The 8,676-nt window shown below is 35.5% G+C and overlaps 1 pseudogene; it reads right to left on the minus strand.

Moving 5' to 3' along the window:
- Positions 1-398: 398 nt before the first annotated feature.
- LOC116809501 (hsc70-interacting protein-like) lies at positions 399-1,624 on the minus strand (annotated as a pseudogene).
- Between the last annotated feature and the right edge of the window lie 7,052 nt (positions 1,625-8,676).

The following is an 8,676-nucleotide window of genomic DNA, read 5'->3' on the forward strand; positions in this document are numbered from 1 at the left end:
ACACTAATACACTTTTATTTCACTCAAATTAGAGCAATAATCTTCCATACATACGTATCTTCCCTGCCCAATAATTCAAAGAAAAAAATCCAAACTGGTTAGTAAATAAAAATATACGAATTAACAGATGCTTTAAATTTGTTTTAAATATTTTTAAGGTTTAAAAAGTGTTTGAAGTTTGTAATTCCTAGTAGGAAAACATTATCTGAATGAATACCCTAATGGCAAACCACTGTAAAATGTTTCAGCTGCATTTGGGGGAGAGGGTTAGGAATTATCTTCAAAGCACCCCAGCTCTCTTGAGAAGAAGGTCAGAATCACACACTGGTTTGTATTATTGCAACATCCATAAGGTGATCTAGGTTGCTTTTCCTTCAGTAAGGGCTTTGTTTATCAGAAGGGCATTATGCTTGACTTCCAAATTTGGCTGACAATTTACTGATAAGATTCATAACCTTTGGGTTGCTCTGGTATTTTGACATATTTGCTGGGTTCTGAGCCACATCCTGGAAGGCCACCATAACTTCTGGATCCTGCATGGCTGCAAGAACCTCTGGATCACTAAGAATTTCATTGAGTCCAAGCATTCTGGCCATTCCAGACACGCCCCCTCCCATTCCAGGCATTCTTCCAGGAAAATTACCAGGCATTCCCCCAGGAAAGCCACCTGGAAAAGAGCCATACTGAGCTCCTGACTGTCGTCTGGCTTCTTCCTCCCTCTGGGCTCTCTCATGCTCTTCTTGTGCCTTCTTAACTCTTTCTATTCTTTCTTTGATCTCTCGCTCTTCACGTTTTTGCTCATACTTTCTCCAATGTTCTGCAATTTTCTGTGCCCTAGGTTGAACTTCTTTCAGTGTTGCACTAGCATCTTCATCATAATCCAATTTACAGACAAGGGCAAGATCATGGGCTGCTTCTTCCCAGTGGCCTAGAAGCCTGTGTGCTTTCCCTCACCACTTGTAAGGCTGAGCTGAATCAGGATTTATTTCAATGGCTCTGTCACAGTCTCAGATGGTAGCATTTGGCTTCTGTAATTTGACAAAGACACTGGCCCTCTTGGCATACAGAATGGCCAAGTGAGGATTCAGCTTGATGGGCATCTGTGAATAAGTCAGTGGCTTTCTGCAGTTCACCATCATTTAGGGCTTCAATAGCGGCCACTTTCTTATCATTTGCCAGATCCATCATCTCCTCTGTTATCTTTGCATTTTCATTTCCCATTTCTTGAGGGGCATCAGTGTCTGGTTTAATCACACCTTCATTATCAATTTCTAGATCACTTTCCTCACTTGATAGTTTGTCTGCCTTTAAGTCTTCCTCCACTTTCTTACTATCAGGTTTTTCTTCCTTAGTATTTTCTTCTGATTTAGCTTTCTCAGTAGCAGGTGGTACTTTACCCCCCTTATTCTCCACCCACTCCTTCAGGAAGCATATTTCCTCAGTGTGCAGAATGCTTGGATCCTGCTTACACAGTTTCACATTTCCCCAAAGCTTGTTCACTTTGCGGGGTTCCATGGTCAGGAGGCGGTGGGCGAAGCTGAGGGGCTGTGGCCGGGTTCCAGTCCCAGGCGCTGGCTTGGCAAGACCATGCAGAAGGGGGCAGCTGCTGCAAGTCACAACAGACTCAGATGGCTCTTATTATTTTGAGGTATGTTCTTTCAATACCCAGTTTATTAAGGGATTTTAGCATGGATTTTGAATTTTATCGAAAGCCTTCTCTGCATCTGAGATAATCATGTTTTTTGTCTTTAGTTCTGTTTATGTGATGAATCACATTTATTGATTTGCATATGTTGAACCAACCTTGCATCCCGGGGATGATGCCTACTTGATCATGATGGATAAGCTTTTTGTCGTGCTGCTGGATTCAGTTTGCCAGTATTTTGCTGAGGACTTTTGCATTGATGTTGATTAAGGATATTGGCCAGCATTATCTTTTTTTGTTAGATAACTGCCAGGTTTTGCTTATAAGGATAATGCTGGCTTTATAGAATAAGTTAGGGAGAAATCCCTCTTTTTCAATGTTTTGGAATAGTTCCAGTAGGACTGGTATCAGATCTTCTTTGTACATCTGGTGGAATTCAGCTGCAAATTCATCTGGTCCTGGCTTTTTTTTTGGTTGGTGGGCTATTTATTACAGCTTCAATTTCAGAACTCATTATTGGTCTGTTCAGGGATTCAATTTATTTCTGGTTCAGTCTTGGAAGGGTATATGGGAGTGTAAATTCAGCCATTGTGGAAGACAGTGTGGTGATTCCTCAAAGACCTAAAGACAGAAACACCATTCAACCCAACAATCTCATTACTGGGTATATACCCAAAGAAATATAAATCATTCTATTGTAAAGACATATGCACACATATGTTCATTGTAGCACTATCCATAATAGCAAAGACATGGAATCAACCCAAATGCCCATCAGTGATAGACTGGATAAAGAAAATGTGGTACATAGACACCACAGAATACTATGCACCCATGAAAAAGAATGACGTCATGTTCTTTGCAAGAACATATATGGAGTTGGAGGCCATTATCCTTGGCAAACTAACACAGAAACAGAAAACCAGAAATGGCATGTTCTCACTTATAAGTGGAAGCTAAATGATGAGAACACATGAACACATAGATGGGAACAATATACACTGGGGCCTTTCAGAAGGCAGAGGGTGGGAGGAGGGAGAGGATCAGGAAAAACAACTAATGAGTAGTAGACTTAATACCTAGGTGATGAAATAATCTGTACAACAAACCCCCATGACACAAGCTTACCTATGTAACAAACCTGCACTTGTACCCTTGAACTTAAAAGTTAAAAAAATTCCAAATTAAAAAAATAAAATATAAAATTCACCCATTTTGTGCATACAATTACTTCAGGGACTTTACTGAGTGTGACAACCATTACCATAAGTCAGCTTTGGAAGATTTTCATCACCCCAGTAACACCCATCATGCCCATTTAGTTAAGTCTCATTTCCACAGTGGCTACAGGGTGTTCTGCAAAATGAATACACCATAATTTTATTTAATATTAAGTCTAAAACATCTAGAATGTTTCCTTCTTTTCCGAATTCAAAATAAACTTTAATAAATATCTTCGTAGTCAAACAACAACAACAACAAAATACCATAATCTGGGTGGCTTAAAAAGAACAGAAATTTATTTCTCATATCTCTGGAGGCTGGGAAGTCTTAGAACAAGGTGCCAACAGATTCAATGTCTGGTGAAGGCTCTCTTCCTGGTTCACAGATGGCACCCTCTCATTGTGTTCTCACATGTTGGAAGGAGCCAGAAAGCTCTCTGGGGCCTTTTATAAAGGGTACTAATCTGATTGATGAGGGCTTTGCCCCTATGTTCTAATCAGCTCCCAAAAGTTCTGCCTTCAAATATTATCATATTGGGGATTAGGTTTCAACATGTGAATTTTGGGGGGATACGAACATCCAGACCATAGCAGGCACATTATCAAGTAATTATTGTTTCTTCCATCCTGTTGAGAAATTCTGGGAGATACAGTAGGGAGATAGAGTAGAATATCTCACACCTAACCCAACTGAGGGAAGAGGTGACTGGTATTGTCATTGGTTTATATTTATTTCAGCCATTCTGATGGCTGTATGTTTGTATTACATTGTCCTTTCCCTATTCTGTATATTTTTGTCCTTCTCATTTTGATGTTTTTTATATATTCGAAGTTCTGTATATATTTGGATATCTCTTTCTCTTCTTTTTAAGCTATATGTGTAGCCAATATCTCTCCCATTGTATGTATTGACTTTTCACACTTTTAATGTCTTTTGATTAATAGAAGTTTTACATGTTTAATAGAGTTCAATTTATCAATATTTTCTTTTATGTTTAGCACTTTTTTGGTCCTGTTTACAAACTCTTTGCCTACTCAACACCATTTGTTAAAAAGACAATTATTTTCCATTTAGGTTCTTTCACTTAGTAATATGCATTTAAGATTTCTCCATATCTTTTCAGGGCATGATAGCTCACTTTCTATTAGTGCGGAATAATATTTCATTGTCTAGTTATACTACAGTTTATTTGTTCATTCACCTACTGGAGGACATCTTGGTTGCTGCCATGTTTTGGCAATTATGAATGAAGCTGCTATAAACATTCATGTGCAAGGTTTTTTGTGGAAATAAGATTTCAAATATTTTCCATAAATACCAAGGAGCACAATTGATGGATCATACAGTAAGAATAAGTTTAGTTTTGTAAGAACTGCCAAACTGTCTTCCAAAGTTGCTGCAGCATTTTTTATTTTTAGCAGCAAAGTTGCTCCAGCATTTTTTATTTTTACCAGCAAAATTGCTGCTGTTTCACATCTTCCTCAGGATATATAATGCATGACTCCAACTATATGACATTCAGGTAAAGGCAAAACTTTGAAGAGTAAAAAGATCAGTGGTTGCAAGGGGTTGGGGAGAGCGAGGGAATTGTGAAGCACAGATGATTTTAGGGTGGTGAAATTGCCCCGTGGGATGCTATAATGGTACATAAATATCATTATGAATTTGTCTAAACACATAGAATGTACAACACCAAGTGTCAACTTTAACAATGTGCCAATGAAGTTTCACCAATTGTAACAAGTGTCTACTGTGACATGGGATGTTGACAGTAAGAGAGAGTGTGCATGTGTAAGGGGCAGGAAATATATGGGAACTCTGTACTTTCCACTCAATTTTGTGATGAACGTATAACTGTTCTAAAAGATTAATACATATATATGTGTATTTTATAAATATGTATACAAATATAAATAGTGGGTTTTAATTACATATATATCTTATTTGCTCACTGAATAATAGCAATTTGTCACAAATCATGTGACTATATTGTGGGGGTGAGCTTCTAGACCCTCAAGTCTCTTATTTTGTATTGTTGAATCAATAGCACACTGTATTAATTACTATAGAATTATAATAGGTCTCAATAACTAGTGATGTATTTTTCTTCTATTACACGATTGCTGGAGGTAATTTGGAGACACTATTGGTCAGATTATTGTTCAGATTCATCTCATTTTCTGAGAGATTATTGTTTAGTTTTGTTTTCATTCTTTTTTTCCTTTTAGTAAATATTTGTTGAATTTTGCCAAATGCTTTTTATTACATATATTGGGACATTTGAATAATTTTTGTTTTTTTTCTGTTAATGTTGTGAATAATGTTGACTGATTTTAGGAATTAAATCCTTCCCTGCATTGCTGAATTAAAATTATGCTTGAATGGTATTTCTATTCTTCTACAACTCTTTTAAATTTTATTTTCTGTTATTTCTCTAGCTCCTTGAGGGTAGTGCTTAAATAATTGTGTTTTCATATATAACTAACTGGATTCAATTTTCCACTCTTTTGCTTAGGGTTTTTGCATCTATATTCATGAGGATTACTCTAATTTAATCTTTCTTATTACATCCTTGTCAGATTTTGGCATCAGTTTATATCTTGATTAGCAGTTCTAGAAATTTAATCTGTTTTATTATTCCTTTAAAGAGCCAAAGCCTTTTAAATTTTTTTCATTGTGCATTTTAAAAATAATTTATATTCTTAGCTTTTTTCCTTTGCATCCCATAAATTTTAATTTGCTATTCTTTCTCTAGCTTCTTGAGTTAGAAAATTATATATTTTTTCTAATTTATACATTTAAAGCTATAAACTTTTTCTGAACCATATGTTAGCTGTATTACACAAGTTTGATATATCTTGTCTTCATTAAAATGAAAGTGATTTTTTAATTGATACATAAGAGTTGTATATATTTATGGGGTACATGTTATATTTTGATACATGTATACAATGTGTAAAAATCACATTAGGATAATTGGGTTATATATCATCTCAAACATTTATAATTTCTTTGTGTTTGGAACATTCCAAACCTTTCCTCATAGCTATTTGAAAATATACTATAAATTCTTGTTAACTGTAGTTGCCCTACTGCTACTCAACATTAAAACTTATTTCTTCTAAGTATATTTTTAACCAACTTTCTTTTTGAATTTTTATTGTGATATTTTCTTTTGCCTATGAATGAGCATGTTGCATAACTTTCTGATAGATAGGATATATTTTTGTTATTTTGTTATTGACTTTTAACTTAATTCCACTCTGGTAAGAGAACATAATCTAAATAACTTCAATGTTTTAAAGTTTTTTGGGGCTTCTGCATGTCTCAACATCTGGCCACTTTTGGTAAATTATCCATTAGCATTTGAAAATAAGGTAAGTTCTGAGGTTATTGGGGACAGTATTTTACATAGGGAATTCGTTAATTGTGTGTTAGATCTTCGAATCTATAGGATAGAAGATTATTTAGTTCTTGTCTACTAATTGTAACAGGTATTTAGAGAGGTTTGTTAATGTCGTCCACTTTTATTATTAATTGCCTATCCCTTCTAATTCTGATGATTTTTGTTTTAAGTATTTTGAAGTTTCTTTATTTAATGCAAGCAGATTTAGATTGGCATATTTTCTTTTTCTATTAACTCCTTTATCACGATATAAAATTTTTTTGCCGGGCGCAGTGGCTCATGCCTGTAATCCTAGCACTTTGGGAGGCCAAGGCGAGCAGATCACCTGAGGTCAGGAGTTAGAGACCAGCCTGACCAACATGGCAAAACCCAGTCTCTACTACAAATACAAAAATTAGCCTGGCGCGATGGTGTGCACCTGTAATCCTAGCTACTCCAGAGGCTGAGACAGGAGAATGGCTTGAGCCCAGGAGGCAGAGGTTGCAGTGAGCCGAGTTCACGTCACAGCACTCCAGCCTAGATGACAGTGAGACACTGTCTTAAAAAAAAAAAAAATTCATTTACAGCAATTCTTTACATGAAGCACACTTTTTTTTCAATATTAGTAAGGCTACCCACACATTTATTTCCTTAGCCTCAATTTTACTAGTATATCTTGCATTCCCTCATTTTCAACATTTTTGTGACCTTATCTTTAACATACGTCTCTTCTAGGCAGTAGTAGGTAGCACAGAAGGTTTTATTTGTTCACTTGTTTGTTTTCCCCATCCAGCCCCCTGTAACTATGTAAAGCTCCATTGGGTCATCTTGGTCCCTCTGTAGCATTCTTCTTCCTAGGTCAATCCTAGAATTCAAGCCTCTAGGCAAGGTACAGGAGTTTAACCAGAAACAGCAGAAGAGATTCAGATCGACTCTAAAATACACTAAAATTTTACTTCTTGTAGTGACTTCTGTGAATCTCTATCTGTATATATAGTAAATAATTTGACTTTTCAGGTGGTTCTCAGCAGAATTGTTATCCTGTGAAGTACTCCATCTATCTAAAAGCAGAAGTCAGGATGATTTTTTAAAAAATATTTCTAAATATTGTAGAAAATGATATCAATAAAGCATTTTAAACTTGGGACTCTTATATTGGGCTAGCAGAGGAATTTTTTTATGGAAAAGACATATGCAATGGTAAGTTAATGATTACCAGTCAGGATTTCAGAGAAAACAATAAATAATTTAATCATAAGTGGTCTATGTTTCCGTAGTCACATCATATCTGTTACCATTTTTATGGAAATAATATTATGATTGTTATTGACATAATTCCTAAAATACTTTTACATGTTTATTTCAGTTGTTAATACAATATTTTGTTTCTGAAAAAATCCTTGAAAAAGCCAAGTGGAAATTATGTGGCATGTTTCTTTACATTATGTGACATTTAAGGTCTAAAATGAACGAAATCTATTTGATCTTTTTCAGTAGCATGAACCAGAAAGCCTAATCTTCATTATTGGCAGATGCTTCTCATACTCTTCTGTTTCCATAGGTGAAGTATTGCTACATCAGTAGTTCCAAAGGAACAGCTGTCAGATATCACTAAAGCAAAATGCAAACCATCAGTTCCACAGTTATCAATAGCTAATACGGAGAAGTTGAAACATCTTCACATCCTTATGAGACTAAAAAGTTGTTTTGTATAGTCTAAGTTTATTCATTTTTAGTTAAATTTAGATTTTTCTTTTGTGGAGCTTATGATCTTTAAGAACAAGTGATTTTGTGTCTAGGAAAAATGCCTTCAGTTGACTGAAGCCCTGTCATCACTCCAGGCAAAACTGCATATTCTGCTTTCATTTTCTTTTATTTCTTTTTCAAATTGACATAAAAAATTATATGTCTTCACCATGTACAACACGATGTTTTGAAGTATATATAAATTGTGGAATGATTAAATTTAGGTAATTAACATATACATTACCTCACAGGAGTATTTTTATGGTGAGAACACTTTATGTCCACTCTCTTAGCATGTTTCAAGAATACAATACATTGTTATCTATAGTCACCATGTTGTATAATAGATCTCTTAGAAATTATTGCTCGCAGCTAACTGAAATTTTGTATCCTTTGACCAAAATCTCTAGTAAACTTAGAAGAGTTTGATTTATTTGAAAATTTGTGATTATTCATCTTAAACTTGTTTGTTCTTTGGGCATTTTTTTTTTTTTTTTGAGACAGAGTCTGGCTCTGTTGCCCAGGCTGGAGTGCAATCTTGGCTCACTGCAACCTCTGCCTCCTGGGTTCAAGCGATTCTCCCTGCCTCAGCCTCCTGAGCAGCTGGGATTACAGGCACATGATACCACGTCCGGCTAATTTTTGTATTTTTAGTAGAGACAAGGTTTCACCATGT

The sequence above is a fragment of the Hylobates moloch genome, unplaced genomic scaffold, assembly GCF_009828535.3.
Source record: "Hylobates moloch isolate HMO894 unplaced genomic scaffold, HMol_V3 SCAFFOLD_1, whole genome shotgun sequence".
In the NCBI taxonomy this organism is placed as follows: Eukaryota; Metazoa; Chordata; class Mammalia; order Primates; family Hylobatidae; genus Hylobates; species Hylobates moloch.